Source organism: Cajanus cajan, chromosome 1 (genome assembly GCF_000230855.2).
Source record: "Cajanus cajan strain Asha chromosome 1, NIPB_CcT2T_4, whole genome shotgun sequence".
NCBI classification, from domain to species: Eukaryota; Viridiplantae; Streptophyta; class Magnoliopsida; order Fabales; family Fabaceae; genus Cajanus; species Cajanus cajan.
This window is the reverse complement of record NC_138517.1, coordinates 24,719,818-24,738,185: the sequence shown is the minus strand read 5'-3', so window position 1 is coordinate 24,738,185 and position 18,368 is coordinate 24,719,818. Positions and strand designations below refer to the sequence as shown.

Here is an 18,368-nt window from a genome sequence, read left to right as displayed (position 1 = left end):
GGAGTGGAGGAGAAGAATAAGGGAAGGGTCATTGTTATTACTATTTCTTTTATTGTTTCCATTTTTCTTTGCGACCATAAAGCCAAAGACAATCAGATTTGTTTCCTTTACTTATTGTTATTACACGAAGCTTTAAAAAGCGAAAAAAAATTATATTTACCATATAAAAATAAATAAAGAGACGTGTGTGATTAAATTTGTGTGATGTAATGGAGAGATAAAAGAACAAATTAATAAAAAATTCGTAAATAAAACTGATCTAATGTTCTCCTGATTTAATAATAGCTTTTGTGATATAATTGTTTAATAATTGATGATGTAAAAATCAATATAGGTATCCATCTAAGTGCAAAAATCTCATTTCCTCTCTTTTATTGCCCACACAGAATTTGTCGCATATCAAACAACTGAATATCATATCTTGGAAAATCATCATATCGTGAAATTAAAGAGTTTTCCAATTCGTTTCCTAATCCATGAAATAACTGACTTTGTGTTTGTTTATAATAATTTGGTTATGAAAGTTTAGCCAACCCCTAAAAGAATGAGACAATTTGTAATTGAAAAGATTGAATAAGAAATGAAAAGTTGGAAGAAAAGTATATTCTCCAAAAGGTTACTTTGCCAAATGCCAATTGGCAGCTTCGCAAGTGAAGGAGATTTTGTTAATAAAAAGGATTGAGAATTAGGTGAGCCACTCTTTGATCGTTTGAGAAGCTTACTTCCCTGTTATCATATGGAATTTCTTGCATGAATTTTTATTTATTTATTTATTATAATAATTTAAATAATATAAATAAATAAACAAAAACATTAGTTGACGTTAATTACCTTGTTAATAAGTGATCAAGTTTTTTTAAAATGATAAATATTTAATATATATGAGATAGATTGTATGTTTTGTTTAATTAACAATGACTTATAAGTAATTTGCATCTTACACTTCATCTGATAAGTCTTTCAAAGATATGTTTTAAAAACATTTTTTTTCAGACATTTCTTCTATATAAAAACACTTTATTTATTAGCATTAAAATTTTGAGTTTAGGGAATCATCTTTCGATTTAATAATATTGATTAAGCAAACTTACATGTTATTCAAAAGTAGCTTATAAACTCCTTCAATGTCTTGCTAAACACACTTAAAGTGTAAACATTATAAAATACTCTTTAGCTTTATTGTTCCTTTATTTAACAAAAATGTTAGTGTATATTTCACATTAGAGTCTAACCAAGTGAAATGGTAGGAGATAGTGAAAAAGTAAAGAAAGAAACTGATGATATATGTGATAAGTAAGGTAAAAAGAAAAAAAAAAGAGAGAGAGAGAGAGAGATAAGAGATACAATAGAAAGTAAATATATAACAAAGAGTAATAGTAATTGAAGAAACTTCCAGAGGTCAAGTCAAAAGCATTAAAGAACTATAATTGTCATATAAAAAATAAATTTTGAAACATCATTTGATAACTAAAAGTTACTTTAATAGTCTAAAGACAAATAAAAAAAGAAAAAAATAAAAAAGCAACACAAAAACACAATAACTGCAATACTCAAACATTTTATGTCATATTGTAAATCACTTACTATGGGATATGAGAGACATAAGTAAATTATTTTTATTTAGTTTTATTTCATTCTCTAAAAAATGGTGCACCTTTGCATCAAACCTTATTACTAATATAGTTTGGTTTATAAAATTCATTTTATGTTAACAATGTAGTTTGATATTTTTTTCAAATTGGTTATGGTGTTTATCAAATGATGTAATTTGATTTTAAATTTAATCTGGTTCATTTTGATTTTTTTTACACACTCCTACGTATCACCTTAAGGTCAAACCTCTCATATTTAGGCCATACAACGCAACATTGGATATCAAATCCATTTTCAACACGACATTGATTTCTTGAATTTCATCACTTAGACTAGAAAATCTCAGTACCACTATCAAGGATAAAACAACTTGGGTATGAACCTATCATGACATTAATATGCATCAACTAAACCTTTATGAAATTAACCTATTAACTACCCTCCAAATACTACGAACATTTCCAACAATTAATCAAGAATTTTACCTCTCAACTTCATACTTTACTCAATATGTTCACCTCTAAACTAATATGGCTTGACCTTGTCCTATATGGTATCAACTAAGGACTTGGAAGATACACAACACTCCCCTTAAAGAACTATCTTTCTCAAGAAGGATTTTTCAACATTAGACTCTCGAAACACCACAACATATATCCACATAGTGAGATATTTCAACTTTCAAAAATAACACTTTCTTGTTTAATTCTAAGTTCACAACATAATTCAATAACATGCATCTCACATAACACAACGAATTCAACTCAACACAACTTCTCAACTTATTAACACAACTCATACAACATTTATAATAATTTCCAATTCAACTTAAACAACTTAACATACTATATTTTCCACTTTCCAAAACATGTTACATCAATCATAACAACATAATGCAACACAACTTCATAATAGCTCATTTTATCACCTCAATATATCACATAAAACATTAAGTGCAAAAGTCATAAAATAGAGCAATCATTGGGTAGGCTAAGCTCTTTTGAGCTCCTTGTTTGGCGGCAAAACTCCTCTAAAGCTTACTGTTAGGCAGTCAAGAGCCTACTAAAAATAATATTAAAAATAATATTTTTATTTTTAAAATCCATTCTATAAATAAATAATATTTTTAAATCCAAATAATCTAAAAAAGTTAAATTTTAAAATTTTGAATTATTATAACGATACTAGAGATGTTTGTGTTGACATGGGCCGACATGAACATCGTCATCAAATCAGTGCCACACATAAAATTTCAACACTTACCATTGATGTTTTGTTTTATTTTTAAATTAAAAATTAAAGTCATAAAGTAGGAGTACTTGAATCTTCATAGGTTACCATCACAGGTGGTAATAGCTTTGCTTTAAATATCGTGGTCACGTCCCTTTGTTGCACATGCATGGTAGGTAGAACCTTCACAAACATCGATTCTCACTTATCATGTTTTCGTATTATTACAAAAATGTGTTGTTTTAATTATAAATATTAAAATATGCCTAAAGGAAAACAAAAGTAATTACTTAAATAAATGAGGTTTAAATCATGAATATGGATCCGTCTCTGTATGGAGGTTATCTTTTGTGGTTAGAATTTATAAACTTACATAATAGTTTTATAATTTAATTAATGTTTTAAGTAACATTTTTGACTTGAATATAGCAGTCGTGGTAGAAAGGTCCGCAAACAGTTTAACTCATACAAGCCCTCAAATCTCCTAGATACATCAAACTCCCTTGTACGAAATGTTAAATGGCTAACACTTCCCGGGAACTGACCACCAGATTCAAAGTAGCATGAACTTTTTCCAGATACTAGTTTAGCTAAATCATAAATGAGGTCATGCATTCGAAACTTTTCTCCAACTTCAGCTTTCTCTTTGTCAATTAAGGATCTAGATAAGAATTCATTAAAGCAATCATCACCTGCTGATTCCATTGCTTTCTCATTGTAGACCTGTTGAAGAAAGCCTTCAGCCATCCATAACAAAATCAATTCCTTCTCATCCAAAAAATGTTCGTCTTGGAAAAATTGAGCAGTAAGCAAAACATCTTTTCATATGTGCTGGAAGATATGTAGATAACTTATGCGTAGAGCAGGTAAAACATCATGTGCCCATAAGCTGCTGTTCAGAATTCTTTTCCATTCCCCAAGATCAACATTTGATCGCAAAAGGCCTCCCAATGTTTTAGCAGCTAGTGGTAGGCCATTGCATTTTCTTGCAATTTTCCTACCAATTTCTTCTAGGCTAGGATATTTGTCGTAACCTTCATTTCCAAATGCATGATTGGCTAGTATGTGCCAACAATAATTATCATCTGTAAGAGGTTTCAACTCACAAATGGGAAAAGTATGCGTGACCTGTGCAACTCTTTGTTGTCGGGTTGTGACAATGATCTTACTTCCTTTCTTCCCGCTGCTGAAAGGAGCTATTAGGTGATGCCAATCATTATACTTGTCATTCCAAAGGTCATCAAGCACAAGCAAAAATTTCTTCTCTCTCAAGCTATTCCTTAATTCAACACGAAGAACATCCAAATTAGTAATATGACTATCTTTCAATGTGAGAGATTCAACAATTTTTTTCGACACTCTAAAAACATCAAAATCATCTGACACCCATGCCCAAACTTTCAAATCAAAACGTTCCTGCACTTCACTATCATTATAAAGGGATTGAGCAAGGGTTGTTTTTCCCATTCCTCCCATGGCCAATATTGTAATTACTTCTATATTATTGTTCTTCTTTTCATCGTCATCAGATAGAAGCATATTCAGTAGCTTATCTTTGTCATCATCTCTTGCAACAACAATAGGTTCAACCAATGAATCTGTAGCTGTTCTACAAGAAACTCTCCTAGAAACACTTTGCAAACCAAGAATATCTTTTTGTTTCACAAAATGTTCTAGTCTTGTAGATATTTCTTCAAGTTTTGGATTCATGCTCCTATGGAATTGGTTAAAGGGAGATGAAAGAAACGATCTAACCTCGGCAGCAAATGTTTTATATTCTCCCTCCACCTTGCATCTCAAAGACTCAGTGTTGATTTCATCCAACAAATCTTCAGCATCATAGACAGCATCTTTCAACTCATCAAGCCATGCTTTCACTACAGGATCAGTGATCTGCTTCTCCTCAGCATCATTGAGCACAGTGTTAAGTGCCAACAATTTTATCTTCAATCCATCCAACACAGAAACATTTAGCTTTGTGCTGGAAAAGAAATGTCTGAACTCTCTGGAGGCCATCCTATCCAATAAGATCTCCACAGAATGCAGAGACAAGTGTGTTGAAAAGTCCAAATTGGCAGCTGAAAGCAGAAATCAATTTTGGCAGAAATCAAACTTTGAAAAGTCAAAATTGGAGGCTTGGCAGAATGCAAAATCAAATTTGGCAGGCAGACCACCGAATTCCAAATTGGAGGCACCGAATTTGGAGCGTTCACACTGCAATCGTTCCTTATAAATAGCAAGCCCCTCCATTCATTTTTGTATCCAACGAAAGCAAATACTTAGCAAAGCGTTTGTATAGAAAAATTGAGAGAGAAGTTCTTAATTTTTCTGGGTATAGTTGGGTCGTGGGTTGTGAGTGGTTGTGAGTATTTTGAGAGATTGTGAGTGTTTTGTAAACACTGTTTATATTTCCCTTTTCAGTAAAATATCTGCAGCAGCCCGGAGACGTAGGCAGAGTTGGCCGAACTCCGTTATCAATTTTGTGTGTGCTATTAGTCCACAATTATTTTTGCTCCATTCTCAAATCTGAAGTTACGGGAAAGATCAGCGTAATTTTTCCTAACAACTGGTATCAGAGCTGGTTGTTTCTGCTAAACTCTGGCGAGAGTACTATTCATATGAATAGTATTTTACTATTCACGTGAATAGTGAATAGTGTAAATTGGTCAGCGTTACCAATTTGTTGGCAGAAGCGATCCGAGAAGTCAGATTTGAGTGGGAGCAATGGCGGCAGATGAAGGAAAGGTGAAAATTGAAAAGTTCGATGGTGCGGACTTTAGCTTTTGGAAGATGCAGATCGAAGATTATCTGTACCAGAAAAAGCTACATCAACCTCTCGAAGGAAAGAAACCAGAGGGCATGAAGGATGATGAATGGTTCCTTCTTGATAGACAAGCCCTTGGAGTTATCCGCTTGACATTATCTCGTAATGTTGCTTTCAACATTGCAAAGGAAAAGACCACAGTGGGTCTTATGACGGCTCTTTCCAGTATGTATGAAAAGCCGTCAGCCTCAAACAAAGTTCACTTGATGAGGCGGTTGTTTAACTTGCGGATGGCGGAAGGCGCATCAGTAGCGCAACACTTAAATGAACTCAGTACAGTCACAACCCAGTTGAGTTCAGTTGGAATTGAATTTGACGATGAAGTACGAGCATTGATACTTTTGTCTTCTCTACCAGAAAGTTGGAATGCTACTGTCACAGCTGTGAGTAGCTCATCGGGAAGCAATAAGTTGAAATCAGATGATGTTCGTGATCTGGTTCTCAGTGAAGAGATCCGACGGAGAGAGTCGGGTGAATCCTCAACCTCTTCAGTATTACATACAGAGTCAAGAGGGAGGGCTCCAACCAGAGGAAATGGACGTGGAAAATCAAGGGATAACAGGTCCAAATCCAGAAATCATCGTAGTTCTAACAACTCAAAAACTATCAAGTGTTGGAACTGTGGGCAGACCGGGCACTACAAAAATCAGTGCAAGAATGCACCGAAGAATCAGGAGGCGAAAGCAGAGGCAAATATTGCTTCTACCTCAGGAAGAGATGATGCATTAATATGCTCTTTGGAGAGCAAGGAGGAGTCTTGGGTGTTAGACTCTGGAGCATCTTTCCACGCTACTTCGCAGAGAGAATTCTTCGAGAATTATGTTCCCGGAAACCTTGGTAAAGTCTACCTTGGTAATGAACAATCTTGTGAGATTGTTGGAAAAGGTGTAGTGAAGATTAAGCTAAAAGGGTCTGTATGGGAATTGAAGAATGTCAGACATATTCCCGACCTAACGAAGAACTTAATCTCAGTAGGCCAGTTGGCCAGTGAAGGCTACACAACGACCTTCCATGGTGATGATTGGAAGATTTCCAAGGGTGCAATAACGATTGCTCGTGGTAAAAAGAGCGGTACTCTTTACAAAACAGCAGGAGCATGTTATTTAATTGCAATTGCAGCAAATGACAATCCCAATTTATGGCACCAAAGACTTGGCCATATGAGTGAGAAAGGGATGAAGATCATGCACTCTAAAGGAAAATTACCAGGTCTTCAGTCAGTGGAAATTGACATGTGTGAAGACTGTATACTTGGAAAGCAGAAAAGAGTCAGCTTTCAGACAAGTGGAAGAACCCCAAAGAAGGAGAAACTCGAGCTTGTTCACTCCGATGTGTGGGGTCCAACGACTGTCTCATCTATTAGTGGGAAGCAATACTTCGTGACTTTTATTGATGATCACTCTCGGAAAGTATGGGTATACTTTCTAAAACATAAGTCAGATGTATTTGAGGCTTTCAAGATATGGAAAGCCATGGTTGAAAATGAGACAGGATTGAAGATTAAAAAGCTCAGAACCGACAATGGTGGTGAATATGAAGACACCAGATTCAAGAAGTTCTGCTATGAGCACGGAATCAGAATGGAAAGAACCGTGCCTGGTACACCGCAACACAATGGTGTAGCTGAGCGGATGAACCGAACGTTGACTGAGAGAGCCAGAAGCTTGCGTATGCAGTCAGGCTTACCAAAACAGTTTTGGGCAGAAGCAGTCAACACAGCAGCATACTTGATCAACCGAGGTCCATCGGTACCATTGGAGTATAGAATACCAGAAGAGGTATGGAGCGGAAAGGAGGTAAAACTCACACATCTTAAAGTTTTCGGTTGCGTAGCATATGTGCACATCAGTGATCAAGGCAGAAATAAGCTTGATCCCAAATCGAAGAAGTGCACTCTCATCGGTTATGGTGAAGATGAGTTTGGCTATCGCCTATGGGATGATGAAAACAAAAAGATGATTCGCAGCAGAGATGTAATCTTCAATGAGAGAGTGATGTACAAGGACAGACATAGTACTGATGCCAGTAACTCAGAAAAGAGTAGGCCAGTGTATGCAGAGGTGGATGATGTCCCAGAAAGTCCTATAGTTGAAACTCCTCAGCCAGAGGAATCAACGGAACAAAGTTGTGAACAACAATCTGACACACCAGAGTCTTCAACTTCAGCTCCTGTGAGGAGATCATCCCGGCCTCATGTACCTAACAGGAGATACATGAACTATATGTTGCTGACTGATGGAGGTGAGCCTGAAGATTATGATGAAGCATGTCAGGCCACAGATGCCAGCAAGTGGGAGCATGCCATGAAGGACGAAATGAAGTCTTTGATCTCAAATCAGACGTGGGAACTAGTTGAGTTACCCAGAGATAAGAAAGCACTTCACAACAAATGGGTGTATCGAGTAAAAGAGGAGCATGATGGCTCCAAAAGATACAAAGCTCGATTAGTAGTCAAAGGATTCCAGCAAAAGGAAGGAGTTGACTATACAGAGATTTATTCTCCAGTTGTGAAGCTCAATACAATCAGAACAGTGTTGAGCATTGTTGCTAGTGAAGAGCTCTACCTAGAGCAGTTAGATGTGAAGACTGCATTTCTTCATGGAGATCTAGATGAGGAGATATACATGCACCAACCAGAAGGCTTCTCAGAGAAAGGAAAAGAGAATATGGTGTGCAGGTTGAAGAAGAGCTTGTATGGTCTGAAACAAGCTCCAAGACAGTGGTACAAGAAGTTTGATGGCTTCATGCACAAAGAAGGCTTCCATAAGTGCAATGCTGACCACTGTTGCTACTTCAAGAGATATAAGTCCAGTTATATCATTCTGCTACTTTATGTTGATGATATGTTAGTAGCTGGTTTAGATATGGATGAGATAAGAAGCTTGAAGCAGCGATTGTCAAGAGAATTTGACATGAAGGACTTAGGTCCTGCAAAGAAGATTCTTGGAATGCAAATCACGAGAGATAAGCAAAGAGGGATTTTGCAGTTATCTCAAGCAGAGTACATCAACCGTGTTTTGCAAAGATTTAACATGGGCGACGCCAAGCCAGTTAGTACACCTTTGGCTAGTCATTTTCGCCTATCCAAGGATCAGTCCCCTCAGACAGAGGAAGAAAAATGCTTTATGGCTAAAGTTCCATATGCTTCAGCCATTGGAAGTTTGATGTACGCAATGGTCTGTACAAGGCCAGACATTGGCCATGCAGTGGGAGTTGTTAGCAGGTTTATGTCGAATCCAGGAAAAGCTCATTGGGAAGTAGTTAAATGGATTTTGAGGTATCTACGAGGCACCACAGAAAGATGTTTGCACTTTGGTAAAGGCAAAATAAAGGTGCAAGGATATGTAGATGCAGACTATGGAGGTGAAGTCGATCACCGAAGAAGTACCACCGGTTACATTTTTACTGTTGGTACTACAGCTGTTAGTTGGATGTCGCAGGTACAGAAAATTGTCGCTTTATCCACTACAGAAGCTGAGTACGTAGCAGTGACAGAAGCCAGTAAAGAATTGATATGGCTTCAGGGTTTGTTAACAGAGCTGGGATTCATCCAAGAGAAGAGTGTTTTGCATAGTGATAGTCAGAGTGCAATACATCTGGCAAAGAATTCAGCATTTCATTCTAGGACAAAACACATCGATATCCGTTATCACTTTATCAGATCTCTGCTAGAGGATGAGGTGTTAACATTGAAGAAGATCTTAGGAAGCAGGAACCCAGCAGACATGTTGACAAAGGTGGTGACCATTGACAAACTGAAGTTGTGCTCAACTTCAGTTGGCCTGCTAGAGTAACAGACCAAGGAAGGCTGCTGCATTGATTAAAGTGTGAAGACAGATTGAAATCAGTCTTCAAGTGGGAGATTGTTGAAAAGTCCAAATTGGCAGCTGAAAGCAGAAATCAATTTTGGCAGAAATCAAACTTTGAAAAGTCAAAATTGGAGGCTTGGCAGAATGCAAAATCAAATTTGGCAGGCAGACCACCGAATTCCAAATTGGAGGCACCGAATTTGGAGCGTTCACACTGCAATCGTTCCTTATAAATAGCAAGCCCCTCCATTCATTTTTGTATCCAACGAAAGCAAATACTTAGCAAAGCGTTTGTATAGAAAAATTGAGAGAGAAGTTCTTAATTTTTCTGGGTATAGTTGGGTCGTGGGTTGTGAGTGGTTGTGAGTATTTTGAGAGATTGTGAGTGTTTTGTAAACACTGTTTATATTTCCCTTTTCAGTAAAATATCTGCAGCAGCCCGGAGACGTAGGCAGAGTTGGCCGAACTCCGTTATCAATTTTGTGTGTGCTATTAGTCCACAATTATTTTTGCTCCATTCTCAAATCTGAAGTTACGGGAAAGATCAGCGTAATTTTTCCTAACAAAGTGCTTGTCCCACCATAGCTAATGCCATTTCTTCTTTTATTCTGCAAATTGGATCAGAAAACTGGAGCTTTTAACTAAATGATGTTGTTGATACATACATACTTGTGTAAATGAGGAGTTGTAGTATTATAATGCTTTAAGTCAAGTCAACTTGTGTAAATGATGCTGGCGTGCTGCATCCGTATACTGTTAGCATTGTATAATTTTAAAATATACCAAGTATATAATATAAATCTAATTAAAAATAATTTCTTCATCTCCTCAAGCCAATTATGTTTTTAGCTCTAGCCCACACATATATATCACCTCATCCTCATATAATACTCGAATTGTGTGCCATGTTGTTGAAGCCTTGAAGGATGAAAGCAAACTTGTTCATTTATTGCTTATTTCATCTCTGGTAGATATATATCGGACGAGTGACACTGCAATTTCTTAATATTATGCTATATTTACTTTAGATTATTGGAGAATTCCTAATTTAATTATATTCATCAGGAAATTTAAGCTCAGTGGTGCTTCATTGGGCTCATCTTCCTATTGCAAGTTCTTCACGGGTGACGAATAAAAGACCGATGACGCTGTATCATACTATCTTTGGTGTGCTTTTTTTTTTTTTTTTTGGTTCAAGACTTTCATATTATGTGAAAACGACTTTTGATTTGATATTCATAATAAAATGGTTGTGGCCTGTGGGACCGGCACCCTAATTAGTTAAGGGTCTTGTTTTATTATTATATTACGTGGATTTTTTTCATGTTTATTTACATTATTTTCTAAAATTATCCTTATAAATATAATATTTTTAATTCTAAAATTCATCTTAAAAATAAAATAACATTTTTAAATCTAAATAATATTTAAAAACAATATTATTAAAATAATATTTATTTTAATTTAAATAATATTTTTAAATTATCCTTACAAATATAATATTTATTTCCTATAATAGAAAGCTAAAATTAATTAAAAATATAATTTTTACACGGATAAAACGGCAAAAAAGGTAATACACTTCCATTATTCTTTCATATTTTGGTTACCGTGGGGAGAGAAAAACAACATAAATCTCAAATAATTGTTTCCATTTAGCCTATTTGTTAATTAAATATTCCAAACAATCCAATATATATAATTACTATTTTTTTTTATTCGGGGATGGTCCAAAGACCAAAAACGACATTTACTATTAATCAAGTGGGACGAAGAAGCCTCATAATTATTTTTTTATTTCTAGTGTTATTTTTTTTTTCTCTAGTGTTATTATAGCAAGGAAAACACTAAATTTACCCTAAAAAAATAAAAGACAAAGCATTAAATTTGCCTACACAAATTAAAAGTATGGAGACAATTCCAAAAAAATACAATTGAATAATTAAAAGTTGAGACCTATACTAAAACCTACTACTATTATTATTTCAGTTCCAAATTCTCTTACGTTGCTATTTTTGTCAACTTCTATCTATGTACGTATACAGCCGCAACTGATTCTTTCTCCGGAAAAGGTGCAATGATTTATTTTAGAAAAATGCTAGATCTTCCCTATGCTTTTTTCGAATGATCTTCTCATCATTTAAAAAACTTTTTTTCTTTTCAATTAAATTTATATTTTATTAGTGGATCAAAACACTTCACTTTTATATTTATTTAAAAGTGTTTAATAATTACGCATATTTATTAAATCAATTTATGTTATGTTTAATTCTTGAATTTTAAGATTTCTGATTCAAATTTTAATTTTATAAAAATAATTAATTTTTAATATTATTTTTTATTATTTAAAAATTATGCACGTAAAAACAAAAAATTTACTTTTATATAGATAGTTAAAAAAATTATACATGTTAATCGCAAATAATTTAAAAGAGTTTTTGGTTAAAATATCATAATATGTATGATTACTCTTTATTTTATGTTGAAAAATTATACAAAAGGGTTTAAGTAATAAGAACAAATACAACTATAAAGGAAGATTTAAGTAATAAGAACAAATACAACTATCAACACATCATCAACATACATTTCGTCGATTTTACATCATAATCATCAGCTTAACAAAATTAGCTTAAAATACCACAACATCCAGCAATAATAGCACACATCTCACATCATCAGCATACAACTCATCAGCCATACAGCATAACAGCAATAAAAACATACAATGCGTCGTCATGCATATCAACTCAGAGATCTCCTACAACAATTCAGCCTTTCGGCCTACATCACCTCAGCCTTTCGGCCTACAACACCTCAGCCTTTCGGCCTACAACACCTCAGCCTTTCGGCCTACATCATCCAATATCAACACACAGTTCAACACAACATATCAACTTACAACACAACACAACTTACCAACATACAACACATCTCAACATCTTGCAACACAGCTAATTATAGCTCAACATTATCAACAACATTATCTACTAATCATCACATCATATCCATCATTTTCAACTCAGCTTAACAATCTATAGTACAACAATATTTTAATTCAACATGAAAATCATCAATAACAGCTTAAAACAGCATGATCAACAACTTCACAACGTACAACATGTTCAACACATAATACGACCCAACCATCTTGTTTACAACTCATCTATCTTGTCAAATTACTCACCCAAACAACACCAATCAACCTAAGCACCTAAAACAACTCTCAACTTAACCAAATCACTAAATGTGAAATGACAACCTTCACAGAAAACAGCGCATCATGAGTTATACTACTCCTACCATACTCATCCTTATCTCATATGAAAGATAAGAAGATTTACTAAAACTCTCATGAAGACACCAAGTCCTAATTCCTTCATCTACCTTGTGAAAAATTCTAAAAACCGCAACAGCTATAACCAATGCTGGCAGCTTGACATCTCTTCACTAAAACAGCCATATCGGGAGTTTTAGAACTCCTTTGTGGGTGATTCCAATGTCATTGGAAAGCTAAGATCCAAGGCTACAACTTTCATGAAGACCTTGAGACCAAATTCGGTCATCAAGACCCACCTATGCAGCGCTCAATCCAGCGCTTTAGCTGTAACTCTGCCATTTCATTTTCCCTTCCACAGCTATGGCTGCAAATCCACGGCCATAGCTGCAAGTTTCTGCCACTTCAATTTTTTTCTCCACAGCTATGGCTGCAAAATCACAGTCATGTCTGCAACTCTCTGCCATCACATTTTTCCCCTTCCACAGCTATGGCTGTGAATCCATGGCTATAGTTGTGGGTTTCTGCAAATGCATTTTTCTTCCACGGCTATAGGTGTGATTCCACGGCTATAGCTGTGAGTTTCTGATCTTCCAAAAACTCCATGGATTTCACCTCCATTTTCACTCAAAACCACCATGAACCTACAATCCAAGGACCCACAGTCCATGCTACAACTCAAATGCAATACTACCAACCACATGCAACCCAAAAACATCAAAAATCACCACATGCATGCATCCAAAACTCAAGAAGAAAAATCATCAATGTTCAACCTTCCATTAAGAAACCAAAAACCCCAACTTTACCCACATGCAACCAACACAACCAGAAAATCCTCAAATTTTATCCAACCCCGAAAACACCCAAAAACACATTTTTCTTCAAGACAGCCCATGAATCAGCCAACATCAAACATCTAATGAGTTTCTAAACTCATTTCCAACCAATCCAAGCGAAAACTAGCTTCCCTTACCTCGGTGAGACGATTCCGAGCTCCGGGAAGAGAAAGGAAGAAGAAGGAGAAAAGAAATCCACACTCAGCTAGCTCCGCACGGCTTCACTCTAGAGGAAGGAGGAGAAAAACCTCCTAGGTGCTCACGGCTTCAGCTAAAGAGAAGGGGATTTGAGAGTGAAAATTCAAAGTGAAAGGAGAAGGGAAAGTATAAGGTGAGTGATGAGAGGGAGAAAAGAGAGAAGAATGCCACGGGGTCTCACAACCTCCCCAACAACAGGAATTTTCGTGCCCGAAAATAGACTCATTTGGGAAAAGGAACGGATACCGCTCCTTGCACTGCTGCTCCACCTCCCAAGTAGCCTCACCAGTAACTGCATCCCACAACACCTCCACCAGGAAATAGACTTGCCCCTCAGCTCCTTCAGCTTATGCTCAACTACAGCTACTGGCAACTTCTCAAATGTCAGATTCTCCTTCACTCGCACATCATCTAGTTCAACCACATGACCAGGGTCATGGACATACCTCCTCAGCAGGGACACATGATATACATGTTCCCCTTCTGCAACTCCAAAGGCTTACGCCTTTTATCAGCATATGATTTCTGCCTACTCCGAGCAGTCTTCATCCTCTCTTGAATCAGCTTCACCTCCTCAGTAGTCTGTAGGATTAGCTCCGGTCCCACAACCACTGACTCACCATCTCGATACTAGCACAGAGGTGTCCTACATCTCCTGCCATACAAGGCTTCAAACGACGCCATCCCAATACTAGCATGAAAACTATTATTGTAAGTAAACTCCAGCAGCGGTAGGACCTCCTCCCAGCTCGAAACCAATAGCCTTCTTAGTTCCCAGCAAACCAAGAAGCTTCACCAGCTCGACATCTTGCAACTGTTTCTATCCAACCTGCCTCAAGAACTCACTAGTTATGGTAGTCATCCCATATCTAATGTGATCTTGAGCTAACTCCACACAGAGATTCAAATCTCTGAACTTATCCACCAGCTACAGCTCTTTCACCATCATACCAGACATATGGATGGATTTCTTACTCAGCGCATCCGCCACAACATTGGCCTTACCAGGATGATACATCAACTGGAAGTCATAATCCTTCAGAAACTCCATCCACCGCCTCTACCTCATGTTCAACTTCTTCTGATCAAACAAGTACTTCAGACTCTTGTGATCACTGAAGACGCTAAACCGAGCACCATAAAGATAATGTTTCCATATCTTCAAGGCAAATACCATAGTTGTTAACTCCAAGTCATGAGTGGGATAATTCCTCTCATGATTCTTCAGTTGCCTTGAAGCATATGCCACTACTTTCCTGTTTTGCATCAGCACGCACCCCAGACCCTGGTAAGAAGCATCACAATACACATCAAAAGGCTCACCAGAATCCGGCAACACCAGCACAGGAGCAGTAGTCAACCTCCTCTTCGGCTCATCAAAACTCCGTTCACAAGCATCTGTCCAAATGAACGGCTGCTCCTTTCTCGTCAACTGGGTTAAAGACGCCACTATCTTGGAGAATCCCTCAATGAACCTCCTATAGTACCCCGCCAAACCCACAAAGCTCTGAATCTCAGTGACAGTTCTTGGACGCTCCTACTGCAATACCGACTCCACCTTAGTCGGATCAACAGCAATCCCCTCAGCTGAGATCACATGTCCCAAGAACTTCACCTCATCCAGCCAAAAACTCACATTTTGAAAGCTTAGCGTACAACTTCTTCACCTTCAAAATCTACAGCACCAACCTCAAGTGCTCACTGTTCTCCTCTGGAGTCCTTGAATAAATTATGATGTCATCAATAAACACCACCACAACTTATCCAAGAAAGGCCGGAAGATCCTGTTCATGAAATCCATGAACACAGCCGGGGTGTTGGTCACACCAAATGGCTTCACAACATATTCATAGTGACCATACCTAGTCCTGAAAGTAGTCTTCGGTATGTCACCCTCCTTCACCCTAATCTGGTAATAACCTGACTTCAAGTCAATCTTCGAGAAAACCGATGCTCCCTTCAGCTAATCCATTAAGTCATCTATTCGGGGAAGTGGATATTTGTTCTTAATGGTCAACTTGATCAACTGCCGGTAATCCACACAAAGTCGACTACCTCCATCTTTCTTCTTCACCAACAACACGAGAGCACCCCACGGCGATACACTCGGCCGCACCAACTGCTTCTCCAACAGGTCCTCCAACTGACCTTTCAGCTCAACCAGCTCAGTTGGGGCCATCCTATAGGGAGCCACCGACACTAGCCCCGCACCTGGAACCAAGCTAATGCTAAACTCCATCTCCCTAATAGGAGGCAACCCAGGCACCTTATCCGGGAACACCTCAGCAAAATCCCTTACTACAACAATTTCTGCAATGACCCTTTCGGTCTCAACACTCATAGTAGCAAGCAGAAGACAACACTTTACTCCACCCCTCAACAATGATTCAGCTTGGCCAGCTAAAATCAACAGCTCCTCCTCTAGCAGTAAGCATATGGTGAGTACCTCTCCACCAATGCTCAGCCTCCCCAACTAGCATGTAGACAACATATGCCAGCCCCCCCGAGAACATCCCAACACAGTGAAGATCCTCTCCAGCTCACAGATCCAGTGGTCAACTATCTCTGGGTCTGTATCTCCCCTGAACTGTGGAGGGCGGAATTTTCGAAACTCAGCTAGATCCCGGCTCTCCTGTGACCCCACAGGCCTTGCTGCACCAGCTGCAACTCTATCAACATCCATCCTAGCAAAATAAGCATTTTGTCGCTGCATAGCCATAGCCATAATCTCCATGGCACGGGCTATCTGCTCATTGGTTCTAGTCATTGTCTACAGAAGTAATAGCATCTTCAGTATACAATAACTAAACCAAACAACCAACAGCACAACAAAACATCACAACAAGACAGCACAACACAGAGTTAACACAACAAAAGCCTAAAGGATCCACCCCCAAAGAGTGTCCACTAGACTCGACCTGCTCTGATACCACTAAAGTGTAACGACCCGGCTGGCCACTACACTCACAACCACAGCGCACAGGAAACACTAGACAGAATAGAACGAGTATATAAATATAGGATCTAGAATATAAATATATACAATGTCCCAATCCGACTAGATTTAGGGTGTACAATACAAAAATACATCCAAAACCACTATATCAAGCAGATGAAACAAACAAAACATCAAAAGGAGTCAGTTCCGCCTGCCAGCTACAGACTCACCACTAGTCACCACCTATCCCTGCTCTGATCCCATACATGGTATGATCATCGCAGTCCAACCACATGGAAATAACAAAAGGGTAAGCTAGCATAAAAAGAAACAACATAAAGGAAGATTTAAGTAATAAGAACAAATACGACTATCAACACATCATCAACATACATTTCGTCGATTTTACAGCATAATCATCAACTTAACAAAATCAGCTTAAAATACCACAACATCCAGCAATAATAGCACACATCTCACATCATCAGCATACAACTCATCAGCCATACAGCATAACAGCCATAAAAACATACAATGCGTCGTCACGCATATCAACTCGGAGATCTCCTACAACAATTCAGCCTTTCAGCCTACATCACCTCAGCCTTTCGGCCTACAACACCTCAGCCTTTCGGCCTACAACACCTCAGCCTTTCGGCCTACAACACCTCAGCCTTTCAGCCTACATCATCCAATATCAACACACAGTTCAACACAATTGTACAGCTCAACATATCAACTTACAACACAACACAACTTACCAACATACAACACATCTCAACATCTTGCAACACAGCTAATTATAGCTCAACATTATCAACAACATTATCTACTAATCATCACATCATATCCCTCATTTTCAACTCAGCTTAACAATCTATAGTACAACAATATTTTAATTCAACATGAAAATCATCAATAACAGCTTAAAACAGCATGATCAACAACTTCACAACGTACAACATGTTCAACACATAATACGACCCAACCATCTTGTTTACAACTCATCTATCTTGTCAAATTACTCACCCAAACAATACCAATCAACCTAAGCACCTAAAACAACTCTCAACTTAACCAAATCACTAAATGTGAAATGGCAACCTTCACAGAAAACAGTGCATCATGAGTTATACTACTCCTACCATACTCATCCTTATCTCATATGAAAGATAAGAAGATTTACTAAAACTCTCATGAAGACACCAAGTCCTAATTCCTTCATCTACCTTGTGAAAAATTCTAAAAACCGCAACAGCTATAACCAATGCTGGCAGCTTGACATCTCTTCACTAAAACAGCCATATCAGGAGTTTTAGAACTCCTTTGTGGGTGATTCCAATGCCATTGGAAAGCTAAGATCCAAGGCTACAACTTTCATGAAGACCTTGAGACCAAATTCGGTCATCAAGACCCACCTATGCAGCGCTCAATCCAGCGCTTTAGCTGTAACTCTATGCCATTTCATTTTCCCTTCCACAGCTATGGTTGCAAATCCACGGCCATAGCTGCAAGTTTCTGCCACTTCAATTTTTTTCTCCACAGCTATGGCTGCAAAATCACAGCCATGTCTGCAACTCTCTGCCATCACATTTTTCCCCTTTCACAGCTATGACTGTGAATCCATGGCTATAGCTGTGGGTTTCTGCAAATGCATTTT

The 18,368-nt window shown here is 37.6% G+C and overlaps 1 pseudogene; it reads right to left on the bottom strand.

Annotated features, from left to right (window-relative positions):
• Positions 1–1,873: 1,873 nt before the first annotated feature.
• On the bottom strand, positions 1,874–5,081 carry LOC145959066 (putative disease resistance RPP13-like protein 1 pseudogene; annotated as a pseudogene).
• Positions 5,082–18,368: the final 13,287 nt, after the last annotated feature.